Source organism: Capra hircus, unplaced genomic scaffold (assembly GCF_001704415.2).
Source record: "Capra hircus breed San Clemente unplaced genomic scaffold, ASM170441v1, whole genome shotgun sequence".
In the NCBI taxonomy this organism is placed as follows: Eukaryota; Metazoa; Chordata; class Mammalia; order Artiodactyla; family Bovidae; genus Capra; species Capra hircus.
The window spans coordinates 9278-15505 of record NW_017196276.1 but is presented as its reverse complement, the minus strand read 5'-3'; the positions used below and the strand labels follow the sequence as shown (position 1 = coordinate 15505).

Sequence of the window (6228 nt, the reverse complement as noted above, 5' to 3'; positions counted from 1 at the left end):
CCAGGAGAAATATCAATAACCTCAGATATGGAGATGACACCACCCTGATGGCAGAAAGTGAAGAGGAACTAAAAAGCCTCTTGATGAAAGTGAAAGTGGAGCATGAAAAATTTGGCTTAAAGCTCAACATTCAGAAAACGAAGATCATGGCATCTGATCCCATCACTTCATGGGAAATAGATGGGGAAACAGTGGAAACAGTGTCAGATTTTATTTTGGGGGGCTCCAAAATCACAGCAGATGGTGATTGCAGCTGTGAAATTAAAAGACGCTTACTTCTTGGAAGGAAAGTTATGACCAACCTAGATAGCATATTGAAAACCAGAGACATTACTTTGCCAACAAAGGTCTGTCAAGGCTATGGTTTTTCCAGTGGTCATGTATGGATTTGAGAGTTGGACTGTGAAGAAAGCTGAGTGCTGAAGAATTGATGCTTTTGAACTGTGGTGTTGGAGAAGACTCTTGAGAGTCCCTTGGACTGCAAGGAGATCCAACCAGTCATTCTAAAGGAGAACAGTCCTGGGTGTTCATTGGAAGGACTGATGCTCAAGCTGAAACTCCAGTAGTTTGGCCACCTCATGCGAAGAGTTGACTCATTGGAAAAGACTCTGATGCTGGGAGGTATTGAGGGCAGGAGGAGAAGGGGATGACAGAGGATGAGATGCCTGGATGGCATCACTGACTCAATGGACGTGAGTCTGAGTGAACTCCGGGAGTTGGTGATGGACAGGGAGGCTGGCGTGCTGCAATTCATGGGGTCGCAAAGAGTCGGACACGACTGAGCAACTGAACTGAACTGAATACTCCATTGTGCATATCTACCACAACTTCTTTATCCATTCATCTGTCAGTGGACGTCTAGGTTGCTTCCTTGTCCTAGCTATTGTAAATAGTGCTTCAATAAACTGGGGTACACATGTCTTCTTCAATTATGGTAGAACCACAATTTTGTTGTGAGTGACAACATGCTGAGATTGAAAAGATCCTGATATCCCAACCTAGACAGCATATTAAAAAGAAGAGACATATCTTTTCCAACAAGATCTGTATAGTCAAACCTATGATTTTTCCAGTAGTCATGTATGGATGTGAGAGTTGAACCATGAAGAAAGCTGAGCACCGAAAAATTGATGCTTTTTAACTGTGATGTTGGAGAAGACTCTCAAGAGTCTCTTGGACACCAAGGAGATCAAACCAGTCAATCCTGAAGGAAATCAGTCTTGAATATTTATTGGAAGTTTGATGCTGAAACTGAAGCTCCAATACTTTGGCCACCCGATGTGAAGAACTGATTCATTGGAAAAGACCCTGATGCTGGGGAAGATTAATGGCAGAAGGAGAAGGGGATGGCAGAGGATGAGATGGTTGGATGGCATCACCGACTCAATGGACATCAATTTGATCAAGTTTTGGGAATTGGTGACGGACAAAGAAGCCTGGTGTTCTGCTGTCCATGGGATCACAAAGAGTCATACACAACTGAGCGACTGAACTGAATTGAACTGAGAACAATTTTGTTATGAGTGACAACATGCTGAGGCTGAAAAAATACTGATATCCCAGGCTCCTTTGAAGAAATGTGGGGACATGGACTAACACTCTGGTAAATGAAATGCAAGTAGAAGGTGCTGGGGGAAGCTTCTGAAAATGATTGACTTGGCCAGCATGTACTCATTTGCCTCTTGACATTCTTCCTAGAAGGTGTATAAAGTGGATGGATTTCTTGCTGTTTCAACAAAGTATATAAACAAAAGTGACAATTAAAGGACAAGAAAGAGCTAGAAAGAAGACCCTTGATTCCTCACAAGATTATGGAGCTAGTATACCAGCCCTGGACTGCACAGGGTACCTGCAATAGAGCTTCTTTATATCAGAGGGAAGTAAACTCCAGCTTGTTAAAAACATTATCTGAGTGTTTTGTTATGTGAAGCTGAACCAATATCTGATATAAATAATGTTCATTAAAAATACAGCCCATCACTGCATCAGTCTGATTGAGTAAACTCCTAATAACCCAGGTCTTCAAAGGTGTTCTAGGTGATTCTGACACAGGTGATGTGGTGGTTTAAGGTCTGGAATGTAGGAACCACAGTTCTACCAACCTTTCCCCTGCCCTCTCCTACATTTTTCACCAAGTGTCACATAAATACAAATGCCCTTTGTCCACAAACACATTTTCAGTAGCATCAAAACTGTATCAAGAAAACTATTCTTACCAGGAAGAAGAATACAATGGATGCAAAACTGTTATATATGTGATAACAAACAGAAGTATCCACTTTCAGAAAGCAATATTTTAGGGGCTGATAGCAGAAAACATGTATCTCTCACTTGTAATGGGAAAAACTCTGACTTTTGGATAAATTTCCATCTCTTTAATGGAGAAATTGATGGCTAGAAACCATGCAAATCATAAATGGCAGAATCAGATTCACATCTTTGTCTCTTTTACTCCCAATACTGAGATCTTTGTGTCTATAATTACATAACGTTTTCACTCCTCGGTTTTAAAGTGAAAAGTTTCATGGAAACAATCCTAGATCCTTTTTATTTCTAATGTCTGGTGAATCTACTGTTTCCTATACAGGAATTAGATAAATACTAAAATCATCCCATGCATCTTAAAGCCCCAGCTAGGTCTTGAGGGGGCTGCACATATAACAGACGAGCCCTTCTAATACTGGGAAGTCCTTCTTCATCCTCCAGAGGTGACCTGGTAAAATTAGAACTTGAAGGGTCTTTAGGCTCATCAGTCTAAATCCTTTGTTTAAACTGAGGACACTGAAGGCTGCTACACCAATGATATGGCTAAAGACACAGCCAGGATGGGCAGGGCTGAATTTGGCATTTCAGCTTCCCGTTCTAAATCCCATGCCCTTTACTATAGTCTGACATGCGACCGAAAACTCAGGAATTTGAGAGGAGCTCCCTTTCGTGTTGCTAGCCGTTTGCAGACTCTCCTTTGTGGAAAGACAAAACCACCAACTCTGCACACTGTCGCGGCTTCTAAGAGGCAGCTCCGGCAGGTCTGCGCTGGGGCTGCAGGTGCCAGCTGAGCACCGTGTGTCTGGGGCACAGAGGTAAGTAGCAGTGTCCTCAGCCTGGGAAGCCGCGATGGACACGGAGCTGCTTTGGATGGAGCTGTCCAGCGTGAAGAGTAGTCTTCCACTGTGTTTCTGTCTCTCATTTGAACGCACTAAAATCAGATGAACAAAGCCTCACCTTGAATCCTGTCTGTACCACTGTAGGGCAGTTATAGTAATACTTTTATAGCTGCAGTTCATGGTGACACTTTCACCCTCCTGGATGCTCAGGGTCTGCAGATTCTGTTCTCCTTGCTGGCTATTCACCTCTAGGCAGAAACACAAGGACAGAGGCCAGGAGTCAGTCACTGCATTTTCACTCACTAGTGTCTGCATTTCCTTCCATAATTTGAGGGTACATTTCCCAATTAACAGGCTTCCCTGGTGGCACAGTGGTAAAGAATCTGCCTGCAATGCCGGAGATGTGGCTTTGATCCCTGGGTCAGGAAGATCTCCTGGAGAAGGGAATGGCAACTCACTCCAGTATTCTAGCCTGGAAAATTCTGTGGACTGAGGAGCCTGGCGGGTTACAGTCCATTAGGTGGCAAAGAGTTAGACAGGACTGAGCGACTAACACTTTCACTTTTCACTTTTCCCAATTAAAGAGAAGATTTTGCCCCTCAGTCTTGTGATCTCTGAACTTTGGTCACCCTCTTCCCATCACCAAGAGCCCAAACTCACTGGCCAGCTGAAGCCACAGAATCACCAAAGACAGGGCCAGAAGCTTCTCCATTCTTCTTCTTTAGGAGGATCATGGAAGATGCAGGTCTTGCCCTGAAATAAAGCCAGCTTCCTCAGTCTCGCTCTCTTTTTTTTTTTTCAGTATACTCATCCAGTCCCTCTGAGACCCAGAGAGAGTCTCGGGTTTCTTACCCAGCCAATCAAAGGAAGCTTAATCTTTTTGCTTTCAATACAAACATATTGATTTCAAACAAAGTGAGTCTGAAAGAGGCACTGCCCTCTTGTGGGGGCAGCATCATCCTACTAAGAGAACCACCTGAGGAAGATGAAGTGTGTTAGGGCTGGTTCAGAGGAAATTGCAAAGCTGTTCTATTCTCTGCCTTTATTGAACTCCAGTTCCAGCCTACAGTGAGAACAGGTACAGATACAATTTTATGCACTAAAAACTCAATGAAGAAAGAAAACTGATGCCCAGTATTTACAGAGTACCTCTGAGGAGCATGGATAGACTTCTTAGTCACTTCTGATACCCTGTCCTTTTTTCCTAATTTGCCTCATGCTGGAATCAGATTGTATATGAGTCAGGGTTCTTACTTACAAGTAACAGAAACTGACTCTGGCTGCATTAAATAGAAAAGGAATAAGTGAATTAATATTGGGTTTGCCTCAGAATCTCCAATATGGTCAGAGAACTGGACTCCAAAGTTATAGAGTCAGTCTACCAAACATTTAAGGAAGAGTTAACACTGATCCTTCTCAAACTACTCTCAGAAGTTGCAGAGATTGCATGCAGAGGAAGGAACATCTCAGTGCAACCTGCTTCATCACTTTGGCCTCATGATCTCATAGTCCGGCCTCGCTAGCGGTGCTGGAAGTCATGCATGGGCTCAGAAACACTGCTTTCCCCTTACCAAGTTTGTCCCCGCTGATGCGATTGCTCAGCGCCTAATCTGTCCATGACGCAGACAAATACTGAGTTCCTGATATGGCATCATTCCCCAGAGAGACTTCCTGGATGCCTGATGACAGCTGGATTGCATTCAGTTCAGTTCAGTCGTGCCCGACTCTTTGCGACCCCATGAATTGCAGCACGCCAGGCCTCCCTGTTCATCACCAACCCCCGGAGTTCACTCAAACTCACATCCATTGAGTCAGTCATGCCATCCAGGCATCTCATCCTCTGTCGTTCCCTTCTCCTCCTGCCCCAATCCCTCCCAGCATCAGAGTCTTTTCCAGTGAGTCAACTCTTCGCATGAGGTGGCCAAACTACTGGAGTTTCAGCTTTAGCATCAGTCCTTCCAATGAACACCCAGGATTGGTCTCCTTTAGGATGGACTGGTTGGATCTCCTTGCAGTCCAAGGGACTCTCAAGAGTCTTCTCCAACACCACAGTTCAAAAGCATCAATTCTTCAGCACTCAGCTTTCTTCACAGTCCAACTCTCACATCCATATATGACCACTGGAAAAACTATAGCCTTGACCAATTGGACCTTTGTTGGCAAAGTAATGTCTCTGGTTTTCAATATGCTGTCTAGGTTGGTTATAACTTTCCTTCCAAGGAGTAAGCGTCTTTTAATTTCATGGCTGAAATCACCATCTGCAGTGATTTTGGAGACCCCCACCAAATAAAATCTGACACTGTTTCCACTGCTTCACCATCTATTTCCCATGTAATGATGGGACCAGATGCCATGATCTTAGTTTTCTGAATGTTGGGCTTTAAGCCAACTTTTTCACTCTCTTCTTGCACTTTCATCAAGAGGCTTTTTAGTTCCTCTTCACTTTCTGCCATAAGGGTGGTGTCATCTGCATATCTGAGGTTATTGATATTTCTCCCAGCAATCTTGATTCCAGCTTGTGTTTCTTCCAGCCCAGTGTTTCTCATGATGTACTCTGCATAGAAGTTAAATAAGCAGGGTGACAATAAACAGCCTTGATGTACTCCTTTTCCTATTCGGAACCAGTCTGTTGTTCCATGTCCAGTTCGAACTGTTGCTTCCTGACCTGCAAATAGGTTTCTCAAGAGGCAGGTCAGGTGGTCTGGTATTCCCATCTCTCTCAGAATTTTCCACAGTTTCTTGTGATCCACACAGTCAAAGGCTTTGGCATAGTCAATAAAGCAGAAATAGATGTTTTTCTGGAACTCTCTTGCTTTTTTGATGACCCAGCAGATGTTGGAAATTTGATCTCTGGTTCCTCTGCCTTTTCTAAAACCAGCTTGAACATCAGGGAGTTCACGGTTCACGTATTGCTGAAGCCTGGCTTGGAAAAGTTTGAGCATTACTTTATTGTCGTGTGAGATGAGTGCAATTGTGTGGTAGTTTGAGCATTCTTTGGCATTGCCTTTCTTTGGGATTGGAGTGAAAACTGACTTTTCCCATCCTGTGGCCACTGCTGAGTTTCCCAAATTTGCTGGCACATTGAGTGCAGCACTTTCACAGCATCATTTTTCAGGATTTGAAA

At 43.7% G+C, this 6228-nt stretch overlaps 1 long non-coding RNA gene across 1 annotated transcript; it reads right to left on the bottom strand.

The window, feature by feature from the left end:
- Window positions 1–2529: 2529 nt before the first annotated feature.
- Window positions 2530–3870, bottom strand: LOC108634978. Its single transcript, XR_001917730.1, has 2 exons — window positions 3765–3870; window positions 2530–3352 (listed from the first exon to the last, which is right to left on the bottom strand). It is a non-coding gene; the product is annotated as an uncharacterized LOC108634978 (long non-coding RNA).
- Between the last annotated feature and the right edge of the window lie 2358 nt (window positions 3871–6228).